Genomic DNA, 11820 nt, shown 5'->3' with positions numbered 1-11820 from the left:
TTTTTATGTAGAAGGACTGAGAAGATCAGTTCTGGCGACTTTTTAAGAGGACATTATACTCCAAAATGATTATCAGGTATGCTATTAGCAATAAACATTATCACCTGTAGCCCAACTGATGCAGCAAAGTGCAAATAAATAGGCTGAAGCATGGGGTTGCCTATCTGCATTTACCCTATTGGGCTAATCATTAGTCAGATCCCAAATGTGATCTTTTAACTAATTATCCTATTGATTAATTTTATGCCCCAAAATATAATGTAGGCCTACCTGTTAGGGTAACTTGGGGTAACTCGTCAATGTAAGAATACCCCTTCCTGTACTTCTCACAGAAACCACTTCATGTCAACATTCTTTCCCCCAATACGTTCCCTGGTGCCACTACTCTTGCTGAAATAAAAACATAATCTGTCACAATTTCTTAAGTCACTCCCCAAATATTGGTGTTTTACCCCAAGTTACCTTCAATTGACCCATGTTACATTTAGCCCCACTCTCCCTTATGCACTCATGGCAAATTGCTAAAAACTCTGGGTTTAAAATGGTGCTGTTTACGCATATTTAGGAGTTGAGAAATAAATAAAATAGAAATGGAATGCTGGGATCCCCTTCTTTCTAACAAAGTCAAATAAGACTGCTGTTTTTGTGATTGCAATAATTGTTGTGCATTGACTGCCTGTCATAATGCATATTTCCCTCCCTATGGCACACTTAACTTGAATGCTCCACACGAGGAATAGTTATCTTCCACAGAACACACAACAACAAGCTGACGAGGTAAATAGATAAACTATTCCAGTGGTATTCAAAGTCGGGTCGCGACCCCTAGTGGGATCTGCAGTGGGGTTGCCAAATACATTTTTTGGAACCAAAAATGAAGAGTACAGATTTTTGTTTGGGACAATAAAACATTTTTGAGAAATAATCTGAAAACTACAATTCTATTGAATAAATGTACTGGTTTATTTTCTTAAGAGATTGAAATTGCATGAATTGAAGGTTATAGATTTTAAGGTTGTGTCAGATTTGGGGTGGGGTCGCGAGAAATTCTGATGGGAAAAATGGGGTTCCTGCTGAAAAAGTCTTAATACCACTCTGCGGTTGTCTGATTGTTACTCGTTTTGTTTGCAGAGGTAAATGTGGATTGTTCTAGCATCTTCAAAATGCACCTCGGCAGAAATATTTTTTCATGTTACATATTTTTTTGCCATGGCTGTAATGATTTTGCCGTGGCGCAACTATGTTGTAAGGAATATCCGCTTGGAAGCCGTAGGACTATACAACCACACTTTGGATCTGCTCTCCAGATACTTGGCTCTCTGCTGTTTGCCACTAATGGCTAAAAACCACTGCTTGAAAATGACTTAAGACTTTTTGCAATTGTATTCCAAGATGAGGCAGGCTCAAGTTCTCTAACAAAGCACAATTGCACAAGTTTCCTACAGCACTAAAAAGAAAAGACTCGACACACATCAATAGATAAAAAATAAATAAAAACACCAATTTATGAGCTTGCATATTTATTGCACTACTTATAAAATTGCCAAAGGAAAGTACATGGGATACTGTAAGTTAAGTGCATTGTTATAATAATTTTGCAAAGCTGGCATATTGCGTATTTTTTTCAACCATACACAGTGGTAAATACTGAATACCTCACTCAACACACTACAGCACATCCTGCCTATGCTATTCACTTTGCTATGTACAAAACAGCTTTCATATTAACTAGTCTATGAAAAGCAAGAGGATTTTTTTTGTTACAAAAAAACGACACAATGACGAAAAGAGCATGCAATTAATATGACCAGAACATGCTGGTACAATAGGTCCCAATATCGAGGGAGAATGGAAGACAAAATAAAACTAATGTGGGCTTTCAAGTTGGTTATTATCATATTAATTAGAATATTTAACAATATAAATGAAAAGTGAAGCAAAGACAAAACTGCAAATACTGACATTACTTTGATGTTTTAAATCTCTAGCAAGGGTGGCAGGTAGCCTAGCGGATAAGAGCGTTGGGCCAGTACCTGAAAGATTCCTGGTTTGAATCCCCGAGCCAACTAGGTGAAAAATCTGTCGATGTGCCCTTGAGCAAGGCACTTAACCCTAGTCACTCTGGATAAGAGCTTCTGCTAAATGTAAAAAATTTAGCTAAAAATAAAAAGCTTTTGGGTTTTAGTTTGTCTGTTTAAAAACAAAGTAAGCTTCTCAGTCAACAATTAATTTACAAAAATCATTAAAAAATGAAAAATGAAAAAGATTGTTCTCCGTTGTTTTAAAACTTTATGCTACATGTGCGCCCTGTTTGGAAAATGGTTTTCTAAAACATGATGATATGCATCATTCCAGTCTCAGGTTAACTAACATTACGTCACACATGACTCACTAGCATTAAGTCATATCCAGCTGGTGAAGAAAAGAGATGAGGGAAAATTGAAACCCTGAACCCAAACCTTAAACAGGCTGGGCCTTAACACACATTTCAGTGTGTTCATTCATTTTAAAATTTAACTATCAAGTTCTCTCAAGTGCCATTTTCTAAAAATAGCATTTACATTTCACTGTTTATGCTAAGCAACTTGAAGCAGATATCTGACATTAACATTCTGTTGCGTCTTCTTATGTGACAAATTCACATAAGTGTGCAAAATCTCTTAGGAGATCTGTTAAACACAAACATGCTAGGGGAAAAATGCACTCTTGGTTTCAAGATTGTCTGTCAATCAGAACATAAACATTTTCTAAAAGTGACCTGTGCTGGGTACTACTAGATACAACTTATCCCTTTGATTGCAAATCTCAGCTTTAAAGGGTAACAAGTGTTAACGATTGCAGTTTTGTGATTGCTCCGATCAACATGGTGTATCCTCAAATCTTCTCACCGAAATCCTATTTTCCTTCAGTAAAACATCTACCATGAAAAAAGTTCAATCCAATGAGAAAGCCGCACAGAAAACAACAGGGAAAAACAAAGCCAATTCAGACCAAGTTACAACAACCAGACGACATAGAACCAACACCTTCCTTACTCAGAACATGAAAGTAAAAAATTCAATTCATCTCAGCTACCTTTCCAAGGAGCAGATTAAAGTCCAAAATAGCACCAATCATCAGTGTCTCAGTTCCGTGGCAGCATCTCACTCACTTACCACAAGGAAACAATGCATTTCTACTATAACTACATCTATACATCACAGCGTACATGACTGTCTGTCTACACATGGTTTTATACTAGCTAGCAACGTAAACATTCTAAACTTAAAAAAGCAAATCTACATAAAAAATAAACATTTCAAAACAAAAAAGAATGAACTACCAAGCATTTAGTATCTAAAATGGAAAAAGGGGGGACTCTTAGCCTCAGTAAATACTGTAGAGTATGTAAATATTAGAGTTTTGAGAATGAGCATAGAGAGGAATTTGGGAGCTGAAGGGTGTGAATCACCTAAAGAGCTGAAGGATTAGGACTATTAGAGGTAAAATACTGAAACCAATGTCTGAATGGTTATGCTTCGAGGTGGAACCACTCCCTTTCAAGAGTTTACCTTTTTCTTTAACTCTGCATTGTTCGAAAAAGACTCGTAAGTCAGAATTTCACTGTTAGTCTACACCGGTCGTTTATGAAGCATGTGACAAATAAACATTTTATTTGATTTAAAAGAGTGCGTTTGTACAGACAATGATATAAGTCTAGGCCTAACTAAATACTGTGTTAATGTGAGATCACAATGTTGAGTGTGTGAGGTGAACAGCGCAGATAGAACTGAGTGAGTGTTAAAACATACATAGAGGATCCAGCTGCTGTTTGAATTGTGTTCTGTTCTGTGGAAGAGTGGATGACATGCTGCTGCCTGTCAGTTACTGTCATCAGCCCAAAAGGGGCCACCTGTAGAGTTTGTAAACACAGATGTGGGTCTCTGCTAGCCTGGTTCCAGATTTGTTTGTGCCATCTTGCCAATGCCATGGAAGACAGCACAAACAGATCTAGGAACCAGGCTAGGTCTTTGCTGTAGGAGACTCTGCTCAAGTCGGCCAGGTATCCGTGTTATTACATTGCTTTGTGTCTTTTAGCTTTCCCTCTCATTCCCGAAAAACAAACATATCATCAAGGCTTAGAGTCCCTTACAGGCTACTGTATATCGAACATGTTAATAAATCACAGATAGACAGAGAAGGTATGAAACTTCAGAGTCATCATGATCTCATCTATACCCCCATATACAAAAACAACTAACATAAAAAGGTTACACATGATTACAAAAAACATGAAATTAAAATATACAGAATTCGTTTTTCCATTTGTTCGTGACGGCGAGAGTGTGGTGTTTCTCCCAGGATGTAAGGTAAAGGAAGGAATGGGGAGTTGTTTCGTTGCTACTCCACTTTTGTCCGACTGGCAGTGACCTGCAGTTTTTTCTAAGAAAGGAAAACATTTATTCAACGATTTAGACATTATACATTGACATAATGACTGCACGTGTGGATACTGTATGTTGAGACTTGAAAAAAAGGCTTTTGAATTACATATTCAAGAAGCATCTGTAAATGCAGCTATACTGTAAGTAGAGATTTGGGGTCGGACAACATAATACTAAGAAACCTTTTTAACCATAATTTAGCCTAGGCTAGAGCTAGTTTCTCAGCATGTTCACTACCAGTCAACAGTTTTAGAACACCTACTCATTCAAGGGTTTTTCTTTATTTTTACTATTTTCTACATTGTAGAATAAAAGTGAAGATATCAAAACTATGAAATAACACATATGGAATCATGTAGTAACCAAAAAAGTGTTAAACAAATCAAAATATATTTTATATTTGAGATTCTTCAAATAGCCACCCTTTGCCTTGATGACAGCTTTGCACGCTCTTGGCATTCTCTCAACCATCTTCACCTGGAATGCTTTTCCAACAGTCTTGAAGCAGTTCCCACATATGCTGAGCAATTGGCTGCTTTTCCTTCACTCTGCGGTTCCACTCATCCCAAACCATCTCAATTTGGTTGAGTTCGGGGGATTGTAGAGGCCAGGTCATCTGATGCAGCACTCCATCACTCTCCTTCTTGGTAAAATAGCCCTTACACAGCCTGGAGGTGTGTTGGGTCATTGTCCAGATTGAAAAACAAATGATAGCCCAAACCAGATGGGATGGCGTATCGCTGCAGAATGCTGTGGTGTCTAATGTCCACTGCTCGTGTCTATTGGCCCAAGCAAGTCTCTTCTTCTTATTGGTGTCCTTTAGTAGTGGTTTCTTTTCAGAAAATCGACAATGAAGGCCTGATTCATGCAGTCTCCTCTGAACAGTTGATATAAAGATGTGTCTGTTACTTGAACTCTGTGAAGCATTTATTTGGGCTGCAATTTCTGAGGCCGGTAACTCTAATTAATTTATCCTCTTCAGCAGAGGTAACTCTGGGTCTTCCATTCCTGTGGCGGTCCTCATGAGAGCCAGTTTCATCATAGCGCTTGATGGTTTTTGCGACTGCACTTGAAGAAACTTTCAAAGTTCTTGAAATGATCCGTATTGACTAACCTTCATGCCTTAAAGTAATAATGGACTGTCGTTTCTCTTTGCTTATTTGAGCTGTTCTTGCCATAATATGGACTTGGTCTTTTACCAAATAGGGCTATCTTCTGTATACCACCCCTACCTTGTCACAACACAACTGATTACCTCAAACACATTAAGGAAAGAAATTCCACAAATTAACTTTTAACAAGGCACACCTGTTAATTGAAATGCATTCCAGGTGACTACCTCATGAAGCTGGTTGAGAGAATGCCAAGAGTGTGCAAAGCTGTCATCAAGGCAAAGGGTGGCTAAGGGTGGCTATTTGAAGAATCTCAAATATAAAATATATTTAGATTTTTTAAAACACTTTTTTGGTTACTACATGATTCCATGTGTTATTTCATAGTTTTGATATCTTCACTATTATTCTACAATGTAGAAAATAGCAAAAATAAAGAAAAACCCTTGAACAAGTAGGTGTTCTAAAACTTTTGACCGGTAGTGTACATCAGCAGCTATTATTAGCTAATGACATCTTTACAGCCCAATAAATACTATAGTAACACTGCATTGTCATTCATTAAGGGACTTGGCTGTCTGACATAATTATGACTCAAAAGTTCTTACCTCAGGGGATTCATCATAGCCTGTGTTCATTCCAGTTTGAGGGTTAAGCTGATACCTAAGACCAAGAGAGACAAGGCATGAAACAACTGTTTGATGAATGAACAGGAGTTAGTCTGTATTACAGTACAGTACAGACAGTAGGCCAGGCCACCTGTTTAAAGCATAAAGACTGTCCTTTCCACTTCCCTGACTGCAGCTTGGAGCGCCTCCAGGCTGCACCAGTCAAACGAGGTCAAATTTTCCCCCAGCGTCGGTCCACCGTACTGAGCCTGCCTCGAACCCACTGACCCCCACAGGGAGCCTTGAGCTAGCATTGACTTACAGGATACAGACAGGATCCTGCTTGAGACACAGCCCTACAGAGTCTGTAGACATAGCTCCAGCCCATAGACGTATAACCCCAGCCCTGCTCCACTAGCACAACAGTTGGGAAGAAGGGAGGTAGCCTAGCCAGATATTTTAGGAAGCTGAGCAGCCTAGAAGGATCTTAGAGACACACCTCTATAGAGTACAGACAGGAACAGCTCTCTAGCTCCAGTCCTGCTCCACATCACAGTCGGGAGGGAGGTAGCCTAGCGAGCAGCCTTGCAGGGTCAGTGCTGCATCGGAGCCATGGACTTACATTAGTCAGAGCACTGTTCAATGCTGAGCAGCAGTGATGATACTGTACCGGCTGTGATTGGAATATAACTACCGGTATATCGCTGCTCAATTTCTCTGTTATACTAATCTATAATGATCCTTTAGCTGATCAGTGGGAAACTGCCGGCACCCCTACCAAGATGGGCCAACCCGGATGTCTGTTAGGCCGAGTTGAGGTCACTCAAACGCGGCATCAGCTAAGAGTCCTGCTCTGACTCTCACCAAACAAAGTGAACAGGCTGTTTTTCAAACAGCTGGAGACGGACAGGACGGTGTATTCATAACAGTTAAACTGTTCTACATTGTTAGCAAGCAAATAGATACAAGTTGGCTAGACTTTAAATATAAACATTAGCTTGCTACTCACTAACAGTGGGCTTGTGCTTGAAAGATTGTTTATGAGACCTGTGATACATTTTCTATAAAGCCTGCTACAAAAAGTTGTTCATTATTAGTGGATGTGCATGGTTCTGGTTCCATTTGTAACAAAAAGGGCATTTTCATAGACAGACTTGAAAGCCAGATCAGTAATTATTGCAAAAAAGCCAGTTAAACCATTTTTTATAAAATAATTAAATTATTAGTGGGTCTTTTGGTTGAAGTCTTATATTTAGCCTAGGTATAATTTTACAAGCCCTGAATTAATTTGATTATTCCCGACTGTTTGAAATGCAGTGGATTGACCTTTAAATTGTGCAACAAAGCTTATTTAGAGAGAAAGTTCATCGCCCCCCAAAAAATCTAGATATGACTTTTAAGCCATATCACCCAGCCCTACATAGGGCTATAGGTCTCATGGGTAGTAGCCTACAACTGCAATGTTTTTTTAGGACATTAAATGTACTGTTGGATGAATACATGGCTACTAGCAGTGGGTATTATATTTAGAGTTAGCAATGTAGTTAAAAGAGAAATGTCAAAATTTTTCTGTTTCATATTCATCATCTCCAGCACCACTTCTGCTTCTTACCAAATTCTGATGCGAACTTCGAAGATTTTAGAATAACTGTCCACATTTATTTCCCCCCCAGCCAACAAGAAGAATAACGAACAGCAAAATCACTAGCCTATGTCAATCTACTATTCCCCATAGTAGAAAATGTACCTATTCTATTGGTCAGCTTGTCGCGAAAGAAATAGCCTATTCCAAACAGACTTTGGGACACTTGTGGGATGATAGATCCCAAATTCATACAACCAGTAGGCCTAGGCAATATACAAAAAAAAGACACTTTAAAAAGCAATGAGTCTGATGCAACAGTTCAAAACTTTTCGCTTAAAATGTTGATAAACGTATTTCTTCACATTATAAGCGTAGCAATGCACACAAGGCAGTAGGCTATGCGCGAATGTTAGCAGGAAAATACCGTTGTCAAAAACGCACCGCACATGCGAGCGGTTTTATGTGACATAGATTAAAATATCCGTTAGAAATTTAGAACGTGGGGAGATCTAATATGCAACAACTAGCATGGGTTGCTATATGACTAGGATTGTGCATTTGGCTACTGGACAATTAAAGAAAGATTATATAAAATAATTGCCACCAGGGATATGGTCTGCTTTTGGCTAAGCATTGCCAACCAAATGTATTTACATCGGCATTATTTAGCCATGGCATTTTTTCTTCTTCTCCTGGACAATTGGCCGGTGCCAATTTTATTTAGCAGCTTTTCTACTCATTTATTTTATCTGCCAAAAGCCGCCTATTACCGGCTAACGAAACACTGAGACAGAGAACAAGAAGAAGCACAGTGTGACAGCAGAGAAGATGAGACAGATCGACAGCACACAAGTGTGGCAAACAAAATGGCTAGAGCAGAGTTATGACGGTGAGCTGTATCTCTAGTGGCGTTTTCACGTTTTGCATTTGTTTTAAACATGAGCTGGTTAAAAAGGACCATGTCTCGCCAGTCACTGGTACAGAAATGTTTGAGAAACGCTGTACTGTACTGCCAATGATGTGTCAGCACTAATGTCTGTGTCTAAGTAGGATGTGTAGGGGGTTGAGTTGGCAGCGCGCATAGTGATGTGGGTGGTGTGGATAAAATGCCAGGGCCGAATTCTCAATGCACTGCAGACATTATAATTGAAAAAGTATCATGCATGCAGACAGTAACAGTCAGTGTACATAAAATAAGCCGCATCTCAATGCACAGTAATGTGCTATGTAGTCAGAGCTTATCAAATGCATTTGTGCAGCAGGCAGACAAAGCATGACTCCATCGGTCTTGGTGTCTAAATATAGATCCACGCAATCCCTGAATGAGCATCTGCCTAGCTACCAAATGAAAATAGCAACGCTGCTGCATAAGCGTGTAACCTGCTGCTTCTATGGTTTGAAAGCATAGTCTAAAGCTCTCATATTGAACTCTGGACATCGAAGCCAGTTTATTTTTTTCTCTCAATTTGTTACCTTTAATCAGGGACTGATTTAGTCCTGGGACACCAGTAGGGCGCAATTAATTATCAGGTAGAACAGAAACCCAGCAGGTTCCAGACCTCGTAGGATAAGAGTTTAATACCCCTGGTCTAAAGGATATAGTTTGCGTCAAGCAAATTGTAGTCGTCTTACTAGCCTCTCAAAACACAGGGGTTACTGTAGTGTAGCTGATGTTAGCTTGCTAGTTTTGCACACTCAGTCTATGGCTGAAACTGATAGCGGTGGCTTGCGCTGTATGACAGTGCAACACAAATTCCATGCCAGTTTGGCAGATCGCTGTTTAACCCACATACCTTGCTAGCTAACTAGTTAGACCGGCTCAAATAAAACACACGCGTCTCCTAACACACAATGCTGTGGCTACAAGCTAACTAGATTCGCTAACTAACATAGAACAGACCATTATAATTCGATGTAGCTACTTACGGATTGAAGCCCCGTTCCACTAGCTAATTCCCATTCGTTCGCTAGCCAGCTAGCGAGGGCTGGGCTAGCTCGCGCTGCTGAAGTTCCAATTTTACTGCAACAGTGTTGCATTCGTGTAGGTAAAAAATGGCAAGCAGCCTTGCGGAGAGAGAACCCCATACAAGGCTGCCTTAACCAGACTGCCACCGTCTTTAAATAGCTACCAAGCTATATTTTATCACATTTAGCTAATTATTTCGGTTGTTTGCCCGGGGCCAGGCCCCCCATTACAGCCAGACTGCTCCGTGCTTCTGCAGTCCGCGGTAACTCAAGGTCCGCGGCTGTCTGGGAGCCAGTTTCTCCAATCAGAGCGAAGGCCGGCGGAGCCAACCTCTAAACATTGAGGGGATTCGATTATTTGGCCCGTGTTGCCCCGGTGGGAGGAGTTTGGGTTGGGTGAAAAGTGATTGCATTCGTTATGGAACCGGGCTGCCTCCCAGGCTTGAGCCAGGTGCCCTGTGCTGGCCGACGTTGAAGTCGGCTCAAAACAAAAGTGAAGTAGGTTAACCACGTGGAGTAATGAGTAGGAGGATTCTGTGTTTTTACATGCAAAAGTGAAAACTAGTTTGAGATCTCAATATATATATATATATATATATATATATATATATATATATATATATATATATATATATATATATATATATATATATATAATGGAGAAAAAATATAAACCAAACATGCAATAATTTCAAAGATTTTACTGAGTTAGAGTTCATATAAGGAAATCAGTCAACTGAAATAGATTCATTAGGCCCTAATCTATGGATTTCACATGACTGGGCACGGGTGCAGCCCCCCATGTCATTGGCAAATGAGAAATGCTCACTAACAGGGATGTATGCACATTTGTGCACGAGCAATAAGCTTTTTATGTGTATGGTCATTTTGTGTGATAATTTATTTTAGCTCATGAAACATGGGACCAACGCTTTACATGTTGGGTTTATATTTTTGTTCTGTGTATTTTATGGAAAAGTGATGTATGTTTCTGAACGATACGATGCACCATGCTGCCTTTTTGAAAACATGACCGAGTGGCGCAGATTACTCTTCGATTTGAGAAGGGCGCTCCAGGAGTCGCTCCTCCCTCACCGCCTTTGGCCGTCACGTCACGGGCCATAGACCGGTGCACAGCGGTTCAGTTTAATCGAACTCCCTCAGTGGGTGCAACTCGATCTAGTTTGCAGCACATATGACACCTGCATGCAATGGTCGGTGGCTGCAGATGCCACTGATCTGGATTCCCCTAAACATCCACTATCAAGGGAAGCTCTACTACTTCTTCCCTGGAGGATAATGCATAGCCGCCGGAATTAGTTTGGGGGTGCTGCGAAAAAAAAAAATCAGATTTTTTGTTGTTGTTGCCTGCACTGGAGGTCTATATTTGTCTTCTAATACAGGACTAGTAAAGCCCCAGTGCACTACTTTTGTTACATTTAAACTAAATGGATTTGAGTGTTTACCAGCATTTGTAACTTGAGTCTAATAATTATCTGTACAAAAGTTAATCTGATAATACTTGTGGAATTTAAAAATACTTGCTTGATATGTTTTACAGTTTCTTGAAATACTTTGCAAATGCAACTTAATTCTATGTGAATTTAAATCGTCTATTCATTCTTTCATTCTCAATGTACTCAATTACTGTTTTGTGCATTGTTTTTCTTCATGGTGATGGAAAGTCTACAGGTACAACCCTAGATGATCAGCCTATGTACAATATGGTAATGTACATTTACATTAAGTGGTTTATAAGGATGCTAAATTAATACTGCACAAAAAGTGGTTGTTTTCCATGTTATTTGATCAAGAAAAATATATAATTTGATGTGGATGTTTTGTGTCTTTGCATAACTTTGCACCCTTTGATGTAAATGTTTGAGGACAGGGTTTTGTTCTTTCTGGATTCAATTAGAATGACAATCACGGAGAAAAGATCAGTGCAACAACTCTTACAATTCCAACTATTGAATCCTGCAAGATACTGTTCTTAATTATACAACTACCTTTCTTGCCAATGTTTGCCTGCGCTACAGATGTCTATATAGTTCTGCTAATACTAGTAAAGGCCCAGTGCACTACTTTTTTTTAAGTTTTGAATTATTTTTAAAAGTTTTTCAGGG

At 39.5% G+C, this 11820-nt stretch overlaps 1 long non-coding RNA gene across 1 annotated transcript; it reads right to left on the bottom strand.

Annotated features, from left to right (window-relative positions):
• Positions 1-1506: 1506 nt before the first annotated feature.
• Positions 1507-9981, bottom strand: LOC311127304. Its single transcript, XR_014613110.1, has 3 exons — positions 9656-9981; positions 6145-6199; positions 1507-4422 (listed from the first exon to the last, which is right to left on the bottom strand). It is a non-coding gene; the product is annotated as an uncharacterized lncRNA (long non-coding RNA).
• Between the last annotated feature and the right edge of the window lie 1839 nt (positions 9982-11820).

Source organism: Coregonus lavaretus (genome assembly GCF_964263955.1).
Source record: "Coregonus lavaretus genome assembly, chromosome: 4".
NCBI classification, from domain to species: Eukaryota; Metazoa; Chordata; class Actinopteri; order Salmoniformes; family Salmonidae; genus Coregonus; species Coregonus lavaretus.
This window is presented reverse-complemented; position numbering and strand designations above follow the sequence as displayed.